We start from the raw sequence: 24,725 nt of genomic DNA on the forward strand, positions 1-24,725 counted from the left end.
TAAACTCATTTTTAAATGCAAGTTGACATATGATATATGACTTACAATCAGTAAAAAATGCTGTAGGGGTAAGACTCTAGGAGGTGGAAATGGGCGACGTAAAACTTATTGGAAACGACCTATATTAGTGTCAATTCCAAAGTTTTCAGGGTTACTAGTCTGATTGGTGACTGTTCCAATGACATTTAAGCTCAAGTCTGGTTAAGAATATGTATGTCAGTTGGCGCGGGAAGTGTCATGGTAATTTATTTTACTCATTCTTGATTTCTGAAGGGGCAGCGCCAAAGGCGTATCTTGTTGTTTACTCTACTCGATTCCCTATATTCTGGCAGGATTAATATCGAAGGCGTTTATCATGTTAGTTGGATCGGGCATTGCTTTTCTATATTTATTGTTTTCAGTTCTTTATTTTTATTCTTCCTGTGTGAAGCCAGGTACTTTTGCTAGTATATATCAGTTTGGTTAGATGCAGTTCGGCTTCCTTTGTGTGAAATGTACTTTATGAAGATGAAGAAGATATTCGGAGTTTGACCTATGTTAAATAGGAATAAACAAAAATACATGAAATGTATTTCTTAGTACTTCTGTATCGTTTGAGATCATTTCGGTGGTGGCAACTCTAACAAACTAAAGAGAAAGATGGCAACAGAAGATGTTGCCACATTAGTCAAACACATACTTACAAAAAGACTGGGAGGTATTTTGACTCTCATTTCTTTAAAGGAGGATGTCAACACATGCCATTATCTTAGAAACAAGCAATTAATGCGCATTTGCACATTTGAAGGCAAATAACTTAAGAACTGTTAAGTTTTTAGAAGGTTTTCCATAAAAGTCTACAGTGCTTTGTTTTCATTCCTAAAACTTAAAAGAAGAAAAGGAAACGCAATCAGTTAAGCGTTAAATGAAAAGAAGTGACCATAGAAACGCAAATGAAGGCAATCCCGACAAGGTAAAGTGGACGTGTAGTTGTTTGGTTGTAAGATAAGACATGCAATTAGAGTGTCACGTCAAGATAAGAGGAGACTCTTCAGGTGAATCTGGGCGAGATTCTTTTGGAGTGGCTACTAGACACGGAAGCTCTCGTTCAATCGCACATGCTGCACCTCGGCAAGATGCTGAAGGGTGCTCATCGCCTATCATCCACGCACATGAGTGCTTCCTATGTCTCCCCACCAAGTAATGTATAGTGTGTTTAGGTACGGAAAAGGATGCTTCTCGCTATATGGAGAGTTACTTCAGCGAAGCCCAGCTGAGAGCAAGATATATATATATATTGAATTGTCTATTTAAAGAGCACTTTCATACCAAGTGCATTTGCATGCAGGTGCCCCATTTGTAATGTCTATTTTCTTAACGCCCTGAAACACATTGGCAATTTGTGATTTCTTTTTTCTTCTCCCTTAAATGCTTCAAACACATCAAACAATCAACAGTTATTTTCATGTTTTCATTCTGGAGGGGAAAAAAAGTATTACACTAGAGAGGCTTTTCTACTTATTTACATTTTACGGAATATATCTGAAATGTACACATTCCGCATTTCACTTGCTGACCATTAAACACAGTATGACAAAACTACGACACACAAGTGCTCACAGCGAATGAAATTGTATTACGCACATACTGATGCTTGAAGTCGTTCAACATAATATTATGCATAGCGATTCACTAAAACGAGTAATTTGTTTAAAATAGAGTTTTACTCTTATTTCATTATTTGGCTTAGTTTTACTGTTAACTTTTAAAAGTAATGTTAAAATGAAGTGGTTTCTCCACAGTTTTGCAAATGTAAACAACACATGCAAGAAAAACACAATATGCTCTATCTGATTCCTCAACAAATAAGTATGCCATTGAGTAGGCAGCTAAAATCACACATACTCAATTAATTGAAGCCCAAGGTAGTCGATAATTTCGTGGGTGAGATATTAAATTGCAAGATCGGTAACTAGTAATGGAACGCATCAGAAGTTCGCAACCCGGAATCAATCAGACCCACGAGCCGAAGGTAACGAAACATCGACATACATACGGAAAAAGTGTGCTGCTAACGTAATTCTAACAAATATAATTATCCCCTTTCTCCTCTTTCCACGTTAAATCTATCATTTTCTTTCTCTCTTGTGAATGTCTGTCAAAGCAAGATCACTATCTTAAGATTAAAATTTTCGCTGTACATTATCATTCTACTGAAAAATTAAGTTATTAATTGTTCTCTACTAACTATATATCCTAGTCCGTTATGCAATCCAGCACGTACAGTATAACACGCAGATCTTCGTGATATCATCATCTTATATCAATAATAATAATAATAATAATAATAATAATAATAATAATAATAATAATAATAATAATAATAATAATAATAATAATAATAATAATAATCACAGAAAATAAAAACGAAGGTATTAGAAAATGCACAAAAAAAGAGAGAAAAGTAACTTTCTTGATGAGGTAAACCAAAGAAATAGGACTGACTTGTGAGACTAGCATTTGGCGCGACTGATCATAATGGATTACAGTGAACCACTTGAGCGCCTAATGCTTTTATAATGTTAATCCTACTTCTCCATTTTATTTTACCAAAAACATTTTCTTTCTTTCTTTTTTCTTTTTTTGTGCATTTTGTAAAAGAAGCTTTCATTTTAATATTATGTAAAATGTCAAAGTTTATCAAACGAGCCTGTAAAATATGTCATGTAGAATATAACAGCTGCTGCTTATAACGTTCAGTGTTTTGTTAAATTTTTAGTATAGTTTATATTCAAAACCAATTAATGTGGGATATACGAGTAAACATAAAAATATTTTTGAAATATTCAACACATGGTAACTTGATAAAGAAATGTCACACCGGAATTCAAACAAATAAATATTCGAGCTCGAGTAGTGAACAGTATTAATCCACAATAAAACTATGCAGTAATGCTGCAGAGCTGTTATTATATAGGGTGGCCCAAAAGTACGTATACAGTCCCGTCCCGTATTTTACATCATTTCTTATTGTTATCAAACAAGTAGACTTAGTTTATTATTTATTATTAATGCCTTTTTACTTATAACTTAAGCCCGGAACAGTAGCAGCAAATAAGTTCATAAACTAGAATATTATACTAGATCAATGCAGGGGTGTATAACTACTTTTGGGCCACCTTGCAATTTCCGCGTCACTCAGATTCCATGTGACCTGTTTAGTCTCTAGAAACAAACTACAAAAAATAACCAATTTTATATTGAATTTCTAGCGATACTTTTTAATTTTGGGTGCTCCCTAGTATAGTGGTTAGAGTGTTAGACTCACGTCCGTGAGTTCTCGGCTTCGATTCCCAGCCAGTGCACCCAAGTATTCGGCAAACTGGGAACAACGTAAATCAAGATGTGACGGTCACTAGGACCAGAAAGTTCCTGATATGCCTATTAGAGCCAGGGCGTCGCAATGCACTAACTACGCGATGATCTCTAGGTTGGATGTAGTTCAATCGGTCGCTAACAGATGGTTTTGGAACAGCTGAGGCCCGCGAAGGGCTGTTACGTCAGTGGTTAGTATTATAAATCTTTTCGAAATTTTGCACTTAAAATAAAATTTAACGTATTGTTGTTTCACGTCTTAGGATGAAGAATACTAAAATAAACGAAAATGAATGATAATGAATACTGTTGAACTTAAGACGGGATTCCAAGTAAAAGTCATGTCATTTGCCTTACAGTGTAACGAACTAACCGTAAAACACGAAGTACATTTAAAATTTGAAGAACACAGCGATTTCTGCTTGGAATCATACTGCAGGGTCATCACTACTTTTAGATTCTAAATTATGCTGCTTCATTATTTTTACATTTCCAAATAATGCTGTATGAGAATTCCCAATATGTATGGGAATTCTAGATCGTCTGTTTGTCGACAGGTACCAGAACAAAAAACTAAGAAAAAGTGAGGAATGTTACACACCTTAATGTTGCTCATGCGACGAGACCAGACATACGGTTTACTCATCTCGTATCCTAAATTTATCTATTTGGCTTCTGAAAGTTCAAGTAGTGCAAAAGGCAGTTTTAGTAGTATCTCCATTATATTTAGTAACAGGAAATACTATACACGGATATGTGTTCAAGAATCAACCTTAACAGGAAAAAAGAATAAAGATGAGTAGCTTCCCTAATCAATACTCATATCCAAATGAACATATAACGTCTTGATAGTATGCAAGTAAGTAATTTTTGAAATGCTAAGATACTGACTGAACATTGGCCTCTTACAGGTGTAAGTAATCTAATGAAATTAATATTACAGAATCAAATATTAGACAAAAGCATTTCCTTTAAAAACATGTAGAAAATAAATAAGGAATCTATATAAAATCGACGTTCCAAGAATATAGACCGGCTTCTGTCTGGCCTTATTCCTCTCCATTTTCAGTTTCAAAACTGGAATGACCACAGTTTGGTAATGTATCATAGTTTTAAGATGTGAAACAAATCCGACTTTATTATTATTATTATTATTATTATTATTATTATTATTATTATTATTATTATTATTATTACTTGGTTCACTCTTAGGGACGAAGTACGTTTCGGGAATACAAAAATCAGCGCATTTACATGTTTCGCAGCCCTTATATACTGAAAAAGAGAATTTCGGATTCTGGCTGTTCGTGCCTAGAGATGACTTTTTTTTTTTTTTTTTTGAAACTGTTTAATGGGAGTTACAGATTTTGTTCCTATCCGGAAAAATACGAGTAATTGACTAGAGGGTACTGGATTGCGATTTTCTTGAAAATTAGTCACGAGATTTTGTTTAGATTTCGTAAATGACTATTTAAACTCTTCACACGAATACTAATCAAGAAATTCAGAAAACGAAATTAGATTTAAAAAGTACATAATCCAGAGTTAACTGTAGCCAAGTAACTTACCCCCCAAACATTGTTTTATAATGACAACTGTTCAACACTGTAGCAATTTCCCTTTGATATAATAATAGGCAAATTGCTTCTACAAAACGTTCTATAAATAATGTAACATACATATGAAATGCGAATGCCAATACCTCACTTATTGACGATCCATCAATATTACTAAAATGTGTCATATCTGGTTCACTATTTTTCAGACAGGCAGATACAGACATTCTATTCACTTACAATAGTTGTATAAAATAGTGACAGACTACTCTTGCCAACCTCTCATTTAGCTACCCACATTCCAAAAAATGAACCGATTTCTGCTCTTGAGCTTAATAATAATAATAATAATAATAATAATAATAATAATAATAATAATAATAATAATAATAATAATAATAATACTCAAGACTAAAGACTACAGTTGTAATCTACGGTAAGAATATTCAAGTTCAACTAAAATTATGTCATGACTAACTTTATATATATAAAAAAAAAAAAAAAGTCTTACAGGTTTGCTTGCGTCTCTACAAGCAACTACCGAGATTCAAGTTTAAGCTAGCTACTTTTTTTTAAAAAAAAAAAGGAAAACAAAGAAAAACAAGAAAAACGACCTCTTTTCCGCAATGAGAAAGACACTTAAGATGGATAACAAATTAAGGTAAGACAAGACACCAGAAAAGTAAAGAGAGTAAGTTGACTTTAAATATAGTGGTATCCTACTATCTCTATAATAAACGTCCATTTATACGTAACACAAAAGGTTTGTTGTGGAAACAGGTTGTTTGCGCCATGATAAAAGTACAAGTCAAGTGCTCATTCAACAATCACGGGAGTATAAAGAAAAGTGTCGAGCAAACAGGCAACCGCAAGTTCTTGTTGAGTCCACGAAAGGATGACACAACAGACGAACAAGCAATGAATTCACTTCAGACTAAGATGTTTTGATAGATATGGGTAAATACGTTGTCTGCATTAAGTCTCCTCTTTTCATTTTTGTTTTAAACAATGTTTTCTTGTGCAATTTTGCCAAAAGTCTACTTTAAATTTAAGTTAATACGTAAATAAAATAAAAATGACATTTTATTTAAACACTTAATAATTTGTATGTCGGTTACTGTATATTTCATGTAATAGCCTACAATTCATAACCCAATAACACACAGACCAATTGCCATGCGTACAACCTGACATACCGAACAAGGATGAGTCGGTTCGAAATTCAGAGTATTAATACAGACGTTCACACGACTTATGTTTCATGAGGCAAATACTTTCAACAGAAAAGCGAACTATTTTCCATCCTAGTTAGCTCTTTCCCTTCTATCACGATACTGTGTACGACAGATTTTTTGAAACAAGTCCACAACTGCTTTATCATCGCATATTCCTCTTATGTTCCTTGTATGTTTGATATCTAAAGTTGACTATTTTCTATTAAAGATAGTCTAGATCAGTGGTCGCCAAACTTATGAAGCTTCTGAGCTACCGTACCGTTTTTAAATCCTACTGAGAGCTACCAACCAAAAGAACTACAAACTTTTTTTTTAATCTAACATTTTTTTTTAGTGGAGGAATCAAAGTTAGCCAACCGAAGCGTTAACGCGATCTACCGAAAATGTCCCCGCGAGATACTGGTCTAGATTAATGGTTCCCAATTCAGGTTTGCGGATCTCTCTTTAATTTTACGGCAAGATACTGATCTTATATCTGTAAGTACTGGTATCTGTGTAGTAGTAGTAGTAGTTGAGAAGTAGGTAGCAATACTCACCTTTATTTTAATCACTTAGTTACATTTGTTGTTACACTTAATCACTTAATTACACAAATCAATTAATTACAAACCTTAATTTGTTGTAAGTATACAACATCCAGTACATACGTACATGGTATTATGTATATCTTTTATAAATTAGAGGATGCAAATAATACCATGAACCCCACAAATCTGTTCCACGAGCCCCTAAGGTTCCATGCACCACCAACTGGAAACACTGGTTTGGATTATGCACATTGTCTATACAGTACGTATTTTCTTTTCTAGAAATTGAAAACGCAAAGGGAAGCAAAAGGGTTGAGCGCGTAATACAGTTCGAAGTGAGAAATAGATAGTCCACATAAATCAGGGTATGCGAGTCATGCAATCTTTTAGATCCGGTTTTGCAATATACGATTAAGTCTATGTTAGGATGGAAAGTATTAGGGAAATGAAGAACATCTTATCCCATTACATGTTGTGGATATTCTGTGAAAACGGGTAAAAGCTGTGTTTTTGAGATAAATGTCTATATGGAAATAACGTATTTGTAGCTGATAAACAGTGTTTTAATGAGGTTGTGACTAAACCTCAGAGGTTGATAAAAGTTCTGCTCCATAAAATATTGTGCATTGTCCTTTTGGAACAAACATGGTATGGGACATATGGTATGGTACCAAGTAGTTGATCTGACTGCCAATTAATATTTTTGTTTTTTACTGCATCTGTAACTCTCCCTCATGCTTAACACGATATACTCAATAGACTTTAATATTTCTATAGTCTACTTACATTTTTGCTTATTCCTTGAATTAAACAAACATACAAATCAACACTATTTTGTTTTATTTTCTTTTCCTTCTTTGTTAAAAATGAAACACGTGATGGCTTTGAAGTCATTCAATTCGAGTATTTTTCTTGAGCTCTAAATTTGGCTGTGAAATTTAGGAGGACCAGCCAGTCGCACACATTAAAATGGGCAATGCATCAGCCTCCAAAACCGTTATTCCTGGATTTCTGAAGTGAAATTCTCCACCTCTAGTAGCTCAAATTTCCTTACGAAGCTAATGGAACATAAAAAGGCACCCTCTTGGGAACACAGATACACAAAAGTCATTTGAGTATGGAGGACTGCATCTTTAAACTCAACAATAACATCGAATTCGGTGTGCCCCAGATGACCTGCAACCCACCTTACAGTACTGATTTTTGGTTTGGAAGGATGAAATACCTAGGTAGTTTCAAAACTCAGCGCAAGGCTTTATGTTTGCTTAAAAAATAAGCTACTATTTATACCGCATAATCTATCCGTATATTATTTGATACGCATATATGTATAGTCATTTGAAGTAACTTGTTTATAATCCCTTATTTGAGTTAATTATAAGATTATTTAAGTTTCCTGAGTGTTATCTTCTCATCGGCGCCTCTAGTATCCGTATATTTTCTTTCTGGTATTGTGTTGTTTACTGTGAGTACAATTATCCAAAGACTCCTTTTTGTCATTTCGTCAGACAGCGTTTCGCTCCAGAGATGGAGTGAGTCAAGTTTTCTGAGTGGGTCAGTGGGTCGTGAGTCAACAGCATGTGACCCACTGTGACCCACCACCCGCCGTGACCCACCGACTTAGTATGATCTACCGACCCTCTCTGCTCACTGCATTGTAGACAAGTATCTTCTGAAGACTGGTAAATTTGTCTTCGTTTTACTTTCAAGACCTTCATTTCCCTTCCTTTTCCACTTGTTTCTGTCTACTTACCTGAGGTGAGTATATCTAACCAAGTGAAAAAAGAACTTCAGGCATTTTTAGTTATTGATATTTCTAATTGTAATAATAGCAATAGGACTTTTATTACTACTTGGCTTTCGAGACCTGTGAGTTTTCAGAGGAGCTAACTATTGGAAAAAATACATTTTTGAATCACTGTAATATATACATTATTACGTATATAAAAAATTGAATGTAAATATATGTGCCTGATCATCACGGTCAAATTGCAAAGTCAAATGAAATTACTTTTGGTATATAGTTAGGCCTTAATCCAAACTGGAATGTTATATTGCTTTCATTATAATGTATATTATCCTAAGGAGGTAGTCAGGATCCGAATTTTTACAGGAAAAAATGAGTATCTCGCAAGCCGTTAAACTTACGGAGCTGAAATTCAGTGTATTAACCCTTTATTAAAATAAATAGAATGTGTCCTAGCATTTGTTAAAATTCTCCTTTATGTGGGGGGAAGGGCACTTTCTATATATGGAAAATTGGTAGTGAGTTGGTTTGTAAATGTGATCGAAAACGATCGAGTTATTTAAGAAGGAAAAATATCAGAAACAAAAAATACAGTGCTTGGCTTCATATATACATTGCTTTCTACTATAATAATTGCTGAAGCTTATGCTTATTATATGAAGCGCTTATAGCACAGGGCAATCAACCCATAAAGTTGTGAGAAAAATAGGCATAAAATTTGTACTGTAAGCTTAATTACACGAAATTTTAACTTTGGATTGTACGCATAATTATATTATTTTACACTTCTTTCCCCCCTTTACGTAGGTCTACTTACCTTGATTTGGAACTTTCAAATTTTATCCTTTTTTCCACTGAAAAGTATCGATAGTTCAACAAGGAAATAATTATACTATGATAATTTAATTGAAATTCATCGTAATTTGGCACATGACAAACAGTAGTGTGGTAATTGAAGGGGAAGGAGGAGAGAAATTCCCATTCACCTCTGAACACTTTCCAGGAACCTCGTTCCCTTTCGCTTTCTAGACGGGAAAGGAAACTTGGTAATGGCATCAAACCTTCATGGGTAATTACAAAAATTAAATTTATAAACAAATAAGAAATCATCAGTTTATCAGGCTTTAACTGATAATTTATTCACAAGATTCCCTATCGAAGGCGTGGCAGATGAAGCTTCTGTTCTCCATGAGTCGACATTGCCAACTGACATGGTCGATATGGATAAGATGTTGTATGGTGACATAGAGATGATATTTCTTGCTGAGTATTTCAAAACTGACCAAGAAAAATCGTTATCAGACTTAAGTCTAACAAGCAGATTGTCGATGAGGAGTTGCAGAAATCGGGTAGAAGTATTATCAATTTCCACGACAGAGTGCGAATGGGGATTTCCCCTTATAAATTTACAGATGACTGATATTAGAAATAGACTAAGTGCTCAAACATTGTCTAACTTGTTCATCAATGTTAATGGCCCACCGCTAGACAAGCTCAAAGTAGACGAGCTAGTTATTTCTTGGCTGAAGGATGGACATCATTCCGCTGCGGATGATTTACCACGAAAAAGTCCTGAAGGCCAACAGGAAATAAACCCGATTTCAATTTGTTTTAAGGTGGAAAATTACGAGTTATGGAAAATGTATACTTGTATTACTAATGGCTTATTTGTGTTATTCAACTTTGTACCTAATTTTTAATAAGTCTCTTCTTTGCTTTAGGTAAACTACTTTGAATAAATACTCATAATAATTGCAATTATGCATATTTGTAACTTAAATTTAATGTGGTGTTTTAGTGATTACTCAAATTACAATTATGAGCATACTTTATGAAGATGCTCTCACATAGGGTACCCGAGCACCGTTATACACTATGAAAAACTGATTCTTCAAGTCTTTTGTGAGAAGAATACTGAGAACTGAGAAAACATAACTTTTTCCATATTGTACAGGGGTATTTTCCAGAGATGTTCACCCTCGCGAGGGTGGCCCTCTCGAGGGCATCCTCACTCTCAAGTTCCCTCGCCCACAGTGACGCGAGGGCGAGGGAGCGCGAGGGTGAGGACAAGTACTGGCCGCGAGGGCGAGGACAAGCTTCGATGGCGAGGGTGAGGGTGCGCGAAGGCGAGGACGAGTTTTGGCCACGAGGGCGAGGGTGCGCAAGGGCGAAGACAAGCTTCGATGGCGAGGGTGAGGGTGCGCGAGGGCGAGGAAAAGCTTCGACGAAGAGGGTGAGGGTGCGCGAGGGCGAGGACAAGTTTTGGCCGCGAGGGTGCGCGAGGGCGAGGAAAAGCTTCGACGAAGAGGGTGAGGGTGCGCGAGGGCGAGGACAAGTTTCGGCAGCGAGGGCGAGGACAAGTTTCGGCAGCGAGGGCGAGGACAAGCTTGGATGGCGAGGGTGAGGGTGCGCGAGGGCGAGGAAAAGCTTCGACGAAGAGGGCGAGGGTGCGCGAGGGCGAGGACAAGTTTCGGCAGTGAGGGCGATGGTGCGCGAGGGCGAGGACAAGCTTCGATGGTGAGGGTGCGCGAGGGCGAGGAAAAGCGAAGGCGCGAGGGCGAAGAATCCAATAACAAACTTTTTAAATGAATTAAATGTAGACACTGTAAATTGATCACACTTAGTGTAATCCACTTCATCAAAGTCAATTATTAGTTGATCAATAATTTTAATTGATCTTAAATTAGGATTATCTTATAAAGCACTACTGTTAATGGTTTAATTGAATTGTCAATTTTGTAAATAAAATCTCATTCTAAGATAATTACGTTAAGTGTAGATCGCAACTATCTAGGCCAGCCCACAAACCGTTTTTAATTGAAATCCTATCCGTTTTCCAAGTACCTGGTTACAAAACTATTAAGTCAATACTGAAAACTAAAAACGAAAATATTTATTGCAATTAAACGATTAACACGATTGGTATTATTGGACGGGAACACGTTGGCTCAGTGCTACAGCCAATCTCTGGTTTCAGGGGTCACTCGTTCGATCCCAGGCCAAGTGAGTTTGTGGAGAACGATAGCGTATACTTGGGTTTTCTCGGGATTTTCCCGTTTCCTCCCGTTTTCTCATTCTACCTATTCTTTCATCATCATTCACTTGCAATTCCATCAGTCTCTTTTAGCCATCGATGGCATAACCGTTGGATGTTAAACTAAAGATTTATTTATTTTTATTTTTTTTATTTATTTATTTATTATTATTATTATTTTTTAAGATTGGTATCTTTGAAAGCGTTTTTAATATAGTGTAAGAATATGCAGCGCACAGTCTTGAAAGGGAGACTGTTTTGGGCGTCCAGTAGGCTTCTTTCTGTGATCTGTTACCCTTCATTATCGACGTTTTTATTATTATTTTTTTTTCGCTAAGTAGGATATTAAAATAGAATGATTTGGTTCTATATCGCAAGTTTTAAAGCTCCCTGACAACTGATATTTAGTCAGCAAAGCATAGGAAAACTTAGAAATAAAGAAGCAAAACTACCTGAAGTATTCGGCTATGGTTCATCTAATCATGGGCGTCGTAACGAGGGGCTTGGGTGGTCGCGTTCCTCCCAGATTTTCGTCACACGTATGTAAGCAAACTAAGAAAATAAAAGCATATATTCAGGGGTGTAGTCGAGAGTATACGAACGTGTATTGCTCAATCTTAGTCATTTGCGCATACTTTCTGCTTCAAGGCGTGTAGTACTATATTCAAAACTAGCATATATAACCTGTGAAATTTGTAAGACTAGCATATACTCTGTGAAAATTTTAAGACTATGGTGTACGCCGTGTGAAATTTTAGGTCTTGAGCAGGAAGTTTTTGATAGTCTATTATTGCAACACAGCCCCTGCCCGCTGCAGCCCCTAGTTATTCGCCTCTACTTTCTAAACATTTTCTATATATTTTACATCACTGGAGTTGGTGGCCCCGCATCGTGGAGGTTGTGGGGACATTATCTAAGCCTTTGGTCAAGTGACCTTACATTTGGACCTGTCAAGTGACCTTACATTTACATAGATTACTATTGAGATAAGTGGGTAAAACTGCATTCAGGTTTACACCTATAATTTCATGATTCTTAGTGTTCATCCTCCCGAAGGGGAACTTTCGAAGATGTCCTCAATTCTATCTATAGAGAAACGTTCTCACACAACAGAATAAACATAATTTCAAACCGTTCATGATCTATATTTAGAAAAAAATAGCACTCTACTAACGTAATTTGCTGTTTTGGAAAGTTTTACTTATGAATATCTGGGAATCAGTCGATCTGTCTGTATTCTGACGTATTAGAGTTAATGTCCCTTTATAATTCATCACCGATGCCGATGCTAAATGGTACGTGAATCTATAGTTTATGGTAGGATCCGAACCACCATAATGCGTTCAAACTTTACTCAAGGGAATCGAACCTGAGACTTGCTGCAAAGCAGACATGCTTGCTAGACACTATACTAACTTCCTTGGTATATTTCAATATCATTAACTTTCAGTAATCACCGGTAATCGACCTATAACTAGAGTCGAAGTCTAAGAGGGAGTTATTGAAAATGTTTAATTATCCTAATTTTTATGTAAATATTTCACTTTAGAATATTAGCGTTTAAATACTCCTCTCCCCCATACAACCATTACACACGCTAATACTATGTAACAAGCAGTAACGACTACATATTATCAGGTGCAACATTTAATCAATCAACATATAACATATAAAGCTTATAAAATTTTAATTAGTCAGCTGGATTACATCTTATGAAAAAAGTTGAATAATTTCCACCTTATATGTTAGTTGTTTGACATAACGTAAACATGAAGGTAAGCTTAGATCTTTGTTCGAAATTCACATTGAAATGATATTCGCAAAGAATCTTCAGTGAGCTGAATCTCTTTCGTTCCAGGTTGGCTACAAGACTGCGGTAAACGTAGGACGTAAAAATGAAGATTTTATTCCCCAGTCAGAATTTTTAAACTATCCTATCTCTTCAAGTCAATAATTGTCTGTTTTGCATTATTACTTTTCAACCACAGAGCAAAATAACTCAGTCACTCTACTCCTGTTTTAATGATGTATGGCAGCGTGTAACAAATTGTTGCGAGGTCCTGAGCAAGAAAAGTTTGTGATCGCCCTTTCAGTTTTTAATTGCTAATTATAATAAAATTTCTGGAAATCAATTAATCTACACATTCAATTATTTGTGCTAAAGAAAATAAAGGTTTGTTCTCTTACTTTCCCGTTCCACCATTTCTTTCATCATCATTCACTTGCAATTTCATCCATCTCCTTTAGCAGTTACATAACTCTGGGGCGCTAAACTAAAGATTTCATCTTTTCTTTCATTACTACAATCTTAAAAGTCTGCACGTATTAAAGTTTGCACGACATTATTAATTGTTGAATTGGTGGATTTATAAAAGTCAGTGCTAAATCATTTTAGGCTCGATAATCTTTCCAAGGCCCCTGGAGGCACTAAGCTCTGAGCGTGCCATTTAGGGAGGAACGGTGGCTCAGCGATAGAGAAATTACCTTTGTTCGAAGGGTCGCATGTTCGATTCCCGTCCAAGTAAGTTCGTGGTGGAGGACATCGTGTTCGTGGGTTTTCTGGGGATTCTCCAGTTTCCTACCACATTCTCATTCAACTATTTCTTTCATCATTCACTTCTGTCTCCTTTAGCATTTATCTTGCATAATCGTGGGATCTTAAACTAAAGATTTCATTTTTCATTTGCCTTTACGTATTTGTAGTGTAAGGAATCCTTGAGACAACGTTTGAAAGATATCATTTCATAATTGTGGGAATTACTGAAAATAAACTTTCCAACAATGATAGCTGCCAAAAATGAACCAAGACCAAAGTGATAAAGTACACAAATTGGCCCCTAGGGTAGTTTCTTAAGACAAAGTTTTATATTTATGGCAATTATTGAAAAAAATTAAAAATTTTAACATTGTTAAGGTAGGACAAATGTATCTCTATTAGTGGTGAATATTAACAATATTTGAGCATCGAAATTAACCTTACAAGCACATTGACACATTTCAGTTTATATTTTAAGATACCAATTAACTTAGATTCACATTCAAATCAATGAAGTCATTCATGTTATAGGTTAGAGTGGGTATATATTTCCGAGTGATAATTCAACAATAGTGTTCTGAAGTATTTTATTTGTTTGCTGACGGAGTTTCAAAATTAAGCTCTTTAGATCTTTCCCTTTGAATTTGTTCAAATTCCTCAGTTACGCTACATACATCAGGGATGGCCAACGTGTTGACTGTCAAATTCTGACAGATAGTCCGCGGCAGTCACTCTACCGCCACTCATCAAACCTTGATTTCACCCTCACCCTCATGAGAGCCGCCCTTGTGTGGCTGAATACTTATGCTTGCATCGTAGTTCAAGGAAAATTTTGAAGTAAAGGCATTGGATACTGTTGATAAATGATGTACACGTCACTATCGACCGAGATCTCTATTGTAACAGTTGTTCCATTTTAGGTGTTCCACAGTAAGTTATACGATGATATGTTTAGTTTCCTTTCTTTAGGACGTATGTTAAGCAAGGGCGGATCCAGGACGGACTTCTGGTGGGGGTGGTGGGTTGTAATACTGCTACTTAGAGCTACTTTTAAGAGCTCTAAACTCTGGGTTGCGTTTTATTTGTATATATAAAATAAAGAAGTTTCCTCTTCTGGGGGGAGCGATCGCCCCGATCGCCCCCCCCCGGATCCGCCACTGACGATAAGGAAATAATTCAACAAATATGTTGAATAATTGATGCTCTGATCCTCACGAAGGAGGCCCTCTCGAGGCCTCCTCACCCTCAATTACTCTCGCCCTCAATGATATGAGGGCGAGGGTGCGCGAGGGCGAGGAAAAGTTTTGAGCACGAAGGCGAGGGCGAGCGAGGATAATGGACAACTCCTATCGCGAGGGCGAGGATGCGCGAGGTCGAGGGTGCGCAAGGGCGAGGACAAGCTTCGATGGCGAGGGTGAGGGTGCGCGAGGGCGAGGAAAAGCTTCGACGGCGAGGGCGAGGACAAGTTTCGGCAGCGAGGGCGAGGGTGCGCGAGGACGAGGACAAGCTTCGATGGCGAGGGCGATGACAAGCTTCGATGGCGAGGGTGAGGGTGCGCGAGGGCGAGGACAAGTTTTGGCCGCGAGGGCGAGGACAAGCTTCGACGGCGAGGGCGAGGGTACGCGAGGGCGAGGACAAGTTTCGACAGCGAGAGTAAGGGCGCGCGAGGGCGATGGACAATTCCATTCGCGAGGGCGAGGGCCAACTGCTATTGCGAGGGCGAGGGTGAGTGAGGTCGAAGTAAAATGAACATCTATGGTATTTTCTGCGAAGTTTTTTTTTTTTTTTTAATGCGTTCAGAAATTAACGCTTGCAAGAATACTCTCTTAGTACAAATATATTTTAGACACACACTAACTCCCCCCCCCATCTCGAACTGTTTCAATTTCCTCACTGACAAACACTTTATCATTTTATATCGTAAAGGTCAGATCCACCGTTACTGTAACAGGGTGGTGCTTGAGTGATTGACTAGAAATTCAAACTCCGATTAGTGACAATTTCACAGTCTTGTTTTATTACAAGTGTAAACTCTTTAGTCAGTACAGAAGAGGCCGTGGATCGTGTTCAGAGTTGATGACGATGGATTCTGGTGAGTCAGAGTAGGTCACCAGGCTATGAAAAGATATAATCATTTCTAGATTTCAGTCAAGGTACGATTTTAAGTTAATATAATGCACTATGGTCAATTAGCCGCTGCGCTAGGTTAAAATAAGAAGAAGATGGTAATATGTTCCATTAGTCAGTCACTTTTTACTATTACTGAGGCACTTTGATTGGATTTAAATGGCATTGGAAGTTTCACTGTCCATTTCATCAACCCCGAGAACTACGGATTCGACACTAATATCAGTCATTTTCGATCATTTTTATATATCTCTCCCTCCCCTACGTCACACCATCAAAGTGAAATGATGAAAGCCATCTTAGGCCCGAACCTCATCTATGTTGAAAATTTGATCAAGATCGATCAGGTCGTTTAAGAGTTATTAAGTCACAAGCATAGTCACTTTCATTTTTATTTATTTATATAGATAGATAGATATAAATTATCAGATTTCTTCAACGAATTCGAGACACAATAGGATTTTACATTACTAACATAATGCATGAAAAGAATATGTAAATCAGGAGATTGTCTCCGGGAAACGAGGACGTCTGATAACCTTAATATACAGAAAAAATCCGTTCTCTGACTGAATAATTATAGTCTATCAATGAAAAAAAAAAAAAAAAAAAACATTTGTTAACGATCACCTACAAACTCGAAACTAACCAACAGTATATCTGTAGAGTCACTACACTTTTAAGTACTTTTTTTTTCTCTGCTTGCTGTAAAATCCCTTTTTAACAAAACATTTTGTGTTTAGTTACCTCAACACTTCTCTGTCATATGTTTTCTACGTAGATACACTTGATCCTATACACGATAACATTTTATGGCGAGCAAAAAAGAAAAAACGGGTGCTACAATTTCACTCCACCCTCGTATTCGACGGAATTGTTTTTCTAGTAGAAAATTCCACAGGTTAACCCAAAACTCCACGAATGTAATGTGAAACTTGAACAAGAAACATCCGCACATACATAGAAAAGGGTAACGAGAGAGAGAGAAAAAATAGGAGAAGGGGGAATCAAACGAAAGACAGGTAAGAGTTACACATTTCATGGAGGCAAAGAGCAACAAGCCCTTATACTCGACAGAACATCAAGTAAAAATATGGAAACCAGTAGAGTAAACGTGACGCCAGAAATGTCTATTCTATATCAGGATACATCACATTCTCTACTTTTTTCATGTACTCTCACATACACACAAATACTGAATAGTTCCAGTCAACTGTACATTTGCATGTATGGCTGTTATGACTCTTATCCAGTCCACAGTATATAAATTTGTCAAAGGAGAAAACAAATAAAGAAAAAAAAAGAACTGAGGTAAAAGCACGGAATTTGTCAACAAGTGATATTCCGCTTTCCACATTTTGAAGAGCACCTCTCTAAAAAAATGTACGCTCAAATCAATTTCCTGCTACTAGCCACTTTAACATGTTACATCAAACTACAATGCATTCGTTACAGAAAGAAAGAAACCAAAAAAGACTGACGAACATCACATTTTCTTTCATTTGCCACACAAAAAGTAGTTAAATCAAGGATTAAATAATATTAGCAATTTTATGCAATTTTGGTAATATTTAATTAAGTAATAAAGATTGGTGCAGTATAAAGATATCGTGAGGTTGAAATTGAAAATTGTAAATAGATATTTACATTTTCTATTTAATTTATTTAATATAATTTAATTATTTGTGGAAAATTACCTATGGAAGTTCTCCCGTTATTTTTCGGTGACAAACTTACAACGCTGTCGGCTTACAACGAGTGGGCATGTTTGGCGCAGTATCGCTAATAGTCATATGCATTGGAACACGTTAGCCGGTTAAGAACTTGTTATCCCTTCATCACCTTGGTATTTATATTCCTAACGATGCGGAGACAGCTGTTTATGCAACTCGAATTTATTTTTCTTCTACTCACGGTGCTACTAACGCGGTGGTGAAATTGGATTTTCGTAATGTCTTCAATGACCTTTGCCAGGATACTATGTTTGCCGCAGTGCTAAATGATTTTTCTATTTATCCGTATGTTTATTAATGCCACGTTCAAATTGGTGATCTGTGTTTCGGCGAAAACACCATTTTTTCTCAGAGAGGTGTACAGTCACGAACATTAATAAATGGAGGCTGAAGCCATTATTTCTTATGGCTCCCACCTCCATTTATTAATGTTCGTGACTGTACAAGAGAGCCAGCACTTTTGGTGAACCCAAAGTGGTTCTTGCATCCTTAATACAAATAAATGAGAAGGCATCTGTTTTTGTCTTAGGTATTATTTTTTTCTAAATACGAGGCTGGTTGTCTTGATTTAGATCAAACCACATTCGACGAAATCTTTAGAAAATTTAATCAGGCTGCTCCAGGCATACGCCCTCTTAACAATTCAGAATGCTTCTCTTCTAGGTGCTGGTCTCACCTCAGAAGCACTTACTCACGTGCTATTGAATAAATATCTAATTTAGAATTATTCTTGTCTCGACTTTCCTCAATTTCAGCCCATTCAGCCTTTTTTTCTTTTACGGATGCCTTTGTTTATCCCTTGCTTAACCATTTTTTACGATGCTTTTCATCTTGACATGAGACTTCACTGCTGGAAAATATGATCATCTTAATCAATTCTGAGCTGTTGTTTACATGACGACTCTTGGATGCAAGCAAGTTTACCTGCTGGCATGGGGATCTTGGTATTGGATGGCAAGCTGTGGATATGGCGATTCCTACATTCTTCGCGTCTTACCACGGAGCTTTTCATTTAATTGAGGTTGTTTTTGCACAGGGTTATGGTTTGGACTCAGATGGGGAAGTTCAAGAAGGGCAAGTTTAACAGATACAGACCTCCTACACATTAAAAGGTCAAAAGGTGTTACCAGAAATCTCGATATACACCAATTGCATCTCATTTTCGTAATCATTTGTTACAATCTGTTGTTCTTTGGAAGATGAAGCCAGGCTCCTTGCTGCTTCATCAACCGAAGCGAGTACATGATTGACTGCGATACTTTCTCGTCTTTAGGCTTTCATTTATTAAATGAAAGCTTTCGATTTGCTGTTGCTTTACGTTTAGATTTAGCTGTTTGTGGGCCTCATCGCAGTCCAGCTTGTGGGGATCAGGTTAAACGACGTGGACTGAATGGCCTTTCATGCATGAAGAGCGCTGGTAAATACGCCCGACACTCCTCTGTTAATGATATAATACGAGCCCTTAACACTGCTGGAATTCCTTCAATACGGGAACCTTCTAAGTGCTGTCCTTCGGACGGAAAGTCACCCGATGGTATGACATTGGTTCCATGGATGAAAGGTAAATGGTTATTGTGGGACCTTACGTGCACTGACACATATGCTCTATCTGTAATGAACGCTGGAGCTGTTGTTAATTGCAGAGGGACTTTGAACATTATTTTTTTTTTCATGCTAAGTATCGATTTTCCTGAAGTTTCATTTATTGTTCTTTCTTTTTTCCTTTTTTTTTTTTTTTTACGAATACGGTGTTTAGAAAAGAAAGTTATCCATTAAACGTAAGTAAAACTAGATCGAAAATACAGAACAAGAGAACTTGATTTAGAACTAAAAAAACTGTGATAAAGGCACTAGTATAATACCGAAATTATAACACAATTTAATAATCTATTTATTCAACTATAGTGCTTTCTTTCGAGTTCAATTTATCTGAATAAGAATGAACACAAAAGTAAAATACGGATTTTCAAATGGAATTTAAAAAGTACTTACAGTGTCATACAACACTTAACATTTAACTAGCGATAAGTTCAACACATTACAACTACCAAAACGTTCCATATCATCCCATAATAAACTTTTAAAAACAAAATAGTTTAGCCCGTTATTGACCTGAAGGGCAGTTTTTTTGTCTTTAAAGGAGTTTCTATATGTAGAAGAAATTCAATAGTTCTCCGTTACTACAAAGTGACGAAGCACTACTGCAGAAACATCTCTTTGAAGGTGCTTTGGAAACTCGTGGGCAGATGGAGATGGTCTTGGAAGCATGATTAAGTATTCTCGACAGGTATTCAGTAAGATGCTTTCAAACTACATATAATAAAAAAAATACTCTAAACGCGAACAATTATTCTACATATTAACAACGTTATTGTATAATGTTTATCAAAGGGTGAATGTGTATAAGAGGTGAATATACCTTTCTTCAGTGCGACAAAGCGACTTAATTTGATCTATGAAGGAAATCTCATTTTCAGGGAAAGGGACATACTAACGATTTTCTTGATTGGAATGGAGTACCTCTACATTTTCGAATGCAAGAAAGCAATTCAGTTAGTACTGCCTTCTGCTTATTGAGCAAATCTCGTTTTCTGGACAATAATCTTTACGAGATAACAGAAGTCCTCAGCGACTAACTGATTAACGCCTAGCCCTAACTGCTTAAGGGAGAAACTTCAAATTGGACAGTACATTGGATACATGACATGAGATACCACTGAGAAGGATTTCCGAAAATTCGGGATACAAGGAAGATAGCAATTATTATATAATAGTGTGATGCTCATATCTTGGAATCCTTTAAGGTGAGATACCTGAAATTTGACATTTGGGCTTTTCATTTAAAATTATTAAACACGCGTTTCAGCGTTTTCTAATATTTGATCTAGAAGGGGCGGAGGGACGAAGTGCTCGAATTTCATGAGAGACATCGAGACCAGATTAATTCTACATAAAACATGAAGCAGAGGGAAAGTAAAACGTACTGACCACACTAAACAATGAAGTCTTTGAGGTTTACGTCCCATGGTTATGCCGGCTACGCTAAAGGAGACGGTGATGATGAGTAATGAATGAAATGGTGGAATAAAAAAGTGGGAGGAAACGGGATAATCCCGAGGAAACCCACGCACACGATGTCTACCCACCACGAAGCTTACTTGGTGCGAGCTGGGATCGAACCAGGAACCCCATGCACCAGAGGTGAACGCTCTACTACTGACACACCGCGGCCCCGCTGATCAGACTAAGATATGGGAGAATATATGAATTACAAAACAAGAAAAAAAAAAATAGTTCCAATTTAGATTTAGAATTTTCGAAGAACACTTGCATCTGCTTATCACAACCAGCAGCGCAACGGCCGACCTTTCGTAAGACCCGTACGATTTATGAAACTTAAGATTAATATAAGAATTATCACCATCTTGAAGAAAATACTATGTTTACACACTCTCCCAATCAAGAATTTTGAATTACTACTAGTGACTGATGAATATTTATTAACTATATATTCTTACTATAAAAAATAATATATGTGAAACATTTTGCAAGTTAGTGAAAATCAGTATTTTTATTTTAGCGTTTGAGAATTTTATTTAGTAAAATTTACTTATCTTCGCCACTTGTTCTCAGGAAATGTTTACATTCTACTCAGGCCCGTATTTATATATTGTGCGCCCCTGTGCTCTACATAATTTGCCGCTCCCCTCTTCGCACACACTTATATCTCAAACAAGGAAACAAGCTGTGATTTTTCAAACACCAGCTCTTGTTGAGTAGCAGTTTAGGCATTACAAGTTGCAAAAGTTACTACGTAAATTTAAATGGTCTAATTTTTTCAATGATGACTATGATGTGGTGTTCTCGAAAGTAGGTCTTTGACCTGAAGGTCCCTGGGCAAGGTGAACCCATGGTAGTTTGCCAATGCCTTTCATGGGGCGATGATGATGTACTAAGGACGGGACCTATAGCTTAATTTGGGATCCGAACCACTTGTGTCCCCACCGGGAATCGAACCCGGGACTCCTTGATTACAAGGCAACGAGCTTAACAATTCATCCATTGGAGGGACATTCTCTCAATACTGGCACGTAATTTAATCAGATAAGCTAGCTAATTAGTAACTGCTGTAATTAGAATGAATTAAACACATTATTCTCTCGCGCTTGCGCGGATTATGTAAAAAAAAAAATCCAAAATTTTGCCGCCCTCTAAATTCCGCCGCCCTATGCTCGAGCACAGAATAGCACTTACCTAAATACCTGATTCTACTTAGTCTAGCCATAAATACTGTTACACAAGTACCAGAGTCTGCTACACGCTTTGTTGTAAGTAGAAAGAATGAACCTGGCGGTGAAAAGTACGATCATGGATTGAGAGTGCTGCTGTGGAAAATGATACAGTATAACCCGTATATGCAGGATAGAAAGGAGTGAATACGAAAATAGGGTAGCAGTGATAGCCCCTACACAAAACTGAAAACCAGCGAGTGAAATTTTTAACACACTGAAAAAAAAAAAAAAAGCTTTGTATCAGTCGCATGTTTGTAAACCGCACCATCCAGCGGTTCCTTAATACTGGGTCTGTTCAGGATCCCCCAAGAGCTGGCCGACCATGAAGTGTAAGGACTCCAAAAGCTGTGAAAGCAGTGACGGCGCGTGTGAGAAATCCCGTACGGAAGCAGACAGTGAGATGAACATCTTCAAGCGCATGATGTCCAGGCTACTCAGGGACGATCTTGGTATTCGAGCCTACAAACGGTCAACGGGACACTTTCTGACACCGCATCTGATGGTGCAAAAGAAGCGGGACAGTAAACGTCTGCTTCAGCGGTACTCACAAAATCAGCACAGATAGATTCTGTTCACTGATGAGGAGTTGTTCACTATCGAAGAGTGTTTCAATCGCCAAAATGATAATGCGTCATCAGCTCAGGAAGCCAGGGACAAAGTTCCGAAAATCCAGAGAGCCCATTATCCCGCGTCCGTCATGATGTGGTGGGAAGTAAGCTATGCCGGCACCACACGTCTTCATTTATGTGAAAAAGGAGCGAAAACTAGTGCCCGGGTATACCCAAACACTTTGCTGGGACCTACAGTGAAAAATTTGACCACCACCCTCTTCAGAACACCCACTTGGACTTTCCAGCAAGACTCCGTTCCCGCTCACAAGGTAAAATCAACCCAGGAGTGGCTGACGCACCATGTGCCTGACTTTATATCCACTGAGGACTGGCCCTCTAGCAGCCTGACCTTAATCCCCTGGATTGCAAACTGTGGACAGTGCTTGAGGATACTGCCTGCAAGAAGCGTCATCCCACAGTTGCCAGTTCGAAGCGCTTATTACTGGCTGCAGTGGCGTCAATTCCCCTTGAGACAGTGCGTGCTGCCATATACACTGGCCCGCCAGACTCCGAGCCTGTGTGCATGCTAATGGCGGACATTTTGAAATATGATTGGCGCAAACTGTTGTCAGACCATGTACACTTCACATTCTGTATGCATATTAAATTCCACTTTCTCTTATTGCTGATGAGTTTTTTTTCTTTGTAACAGTATTCATGGCTAGACTAGGATGACTGCTTTATAAATTTTAAAAAATCAGAAAATAAATCCTTACTAAATTACGGGATATTTTCGCATTTGGTATATTTTTTAAAAAATTTAAAAAACGAGAGAAAGTAAAATAAAATCTGGTGATCAAGTCGGCCAAATAATTGGAAAGATACCCGGAAATCAACTAGAAAGCTAACCAGAAATGATTAGACGGTTTTAAATAAGGTAGATGGGTCTAAAATTTCAACATTTGTTACCAATGATGATTTCAGCGATTATCTCGGGGAGGGAGGCTCAACGTGGATTACCAATATTTTCGCAGTACTATTTTCATCCCTTTGTATTGAAATTTTTACTGAGGAATAGGAGGGGCGGGGACGAATCTTAAATCATCACTGTTAGTTGTGCGCAAGTTAATGTTGTAAGCTCTCGTTTTGCAGTATTTTACATTATATACATACATACTTTCATTTTAACGAGACGCTGAGAAAACTGTTACACATCAAAACAAGTTTCAAGTGTAACTTTTCTTTATTTGGTAAACCAATTCTTGTAGTGTATACTGTACAAACTTGTAATATTTTCCACTTTGATACAGAGTAGTCAAGTTCAGAATACTTCTTAAGAATAATTACCTTACATATCAATGTAAGAAAAAGAATATTTAATGAAGTTATTAAAGAAACTGACTGTATGCATTGTGTGTTTAAGTCCATTAGTCTACTACACTCAAGTACGACATACCTAAAGTTCCCATATGTGAAAAATAACAAAAAAGGGAAAAGATGTTTCATTTCAATAATACAACTGCGGAAGACTGAACATGGAAAAACTTTTTTTCTTAAATAGTGAAAGAAGAAAGTGTCTGTCATTTTGCTGATGGCGGAAGCATACTTGAGAAACACGGTCAGGTGCGTAAGTGGAGACGAGTGTTGAAGGATGTAGGCCAGGCACCTGAATCCAGCCCGTGCGGTGGCTTGCTCAAATATTAGCGACTGCCGTGCAAGGCCTCTTGTCATCCAGTCAGCTTAAGCAAATACCATCCAAGCTATGTGAAGACTTCTTTCTTTTTTTCATTTTTTTCCATCATCATTTTTGTTTTTGTTCTTTTCCTTCATACCTTTCTTTTTGGGTGGGCGACCGCTCCCATCTATATCTATACTCAGTAAAGAATATACATATATGTACGTATGTGTACCTGCTGCATCATCATCTCCTCGTCCAGAAAAATTACACAGTCGTGTGGGATGAATAAATATGCCGATGTTGCAATCATCATGAGATGGCATATGCGCAGAAAGTCACTTCTGTTTATGTCTTG

General features: G+C 37.2%; 1 protein-coding gene across 1 annotated transcript in view; it reads right to left on the reverse strand.

Annotated features, from left to right (window-relative positions):
- Rat1 (5'-3' exoribonuclease 2 Rat1) overlaps nucleotides 1-24,725 on the reverse strand; it is a 308,185-nt gene that overhangs the window by 125,368 nt on the left and 158,092 nt on the right. The gene's annotated exons all lie outside the window — the stretch shown is intronic.

The sequence above is a fragment of the Thermobia domestica genome, chromosome 11, assembly GCF_964235325.1.
Source record: "Thermobia domestica chromosome 11, izTheDome1.hap1.1, whole genome shotgun sequence".
Taxonomy (NCBI): domain Eukaryota; kingdom Metazoa; phylum Arthropoda; class Insecta; order Zygentoma; family Lepismatidae; genus Thermobia; species Thermobia domestica.